Source organism: Penaeus monodon, chromosome 28 (assembly GCF_015228065.2).
Source record: "Penaeus monodon isolate SGIC_2016 chromosome 28, NSTDA_Pmon_1, whole genome shotgun sequence".
NCBI lineage: Eukaryota > Metazoa > Arthropoda > Malacostraca > Decapoda > Penaeidae > Penaeus > Penaeus monodon.
Genome location: NC_051413.1, coordinates 33,416,164 through 33,416,429, shown reverse-complemented (window position 1 = coordinate 33,416,429; position 266 = coordinate 33,416,164).

Genomic DNA, 266 nt, shown 5'->3' with positions numbered 1-266 from the left:
ATAGTTGTTGTGTCAGCTTTTCATATCACTGTCAGGGTTTGCCATTCATTATAAGCATTGGAGACAGAAGAATAGTTATGGCACAGCATGGAAGGTTTTCTTTAAAAAATAAAAAAAAAGTTGGCAGAATTCTTTTTATGCTGTTATTTAGAATTTCTATTTTATTATTGCTAAGAAAAGAAAAAAAGAAAACTTCATCCATGTGGTTAACTAAGGTAATCCAGGTTTAATGTAGTTGCCCAAAATAGTGGCCTCATCTTTTGACG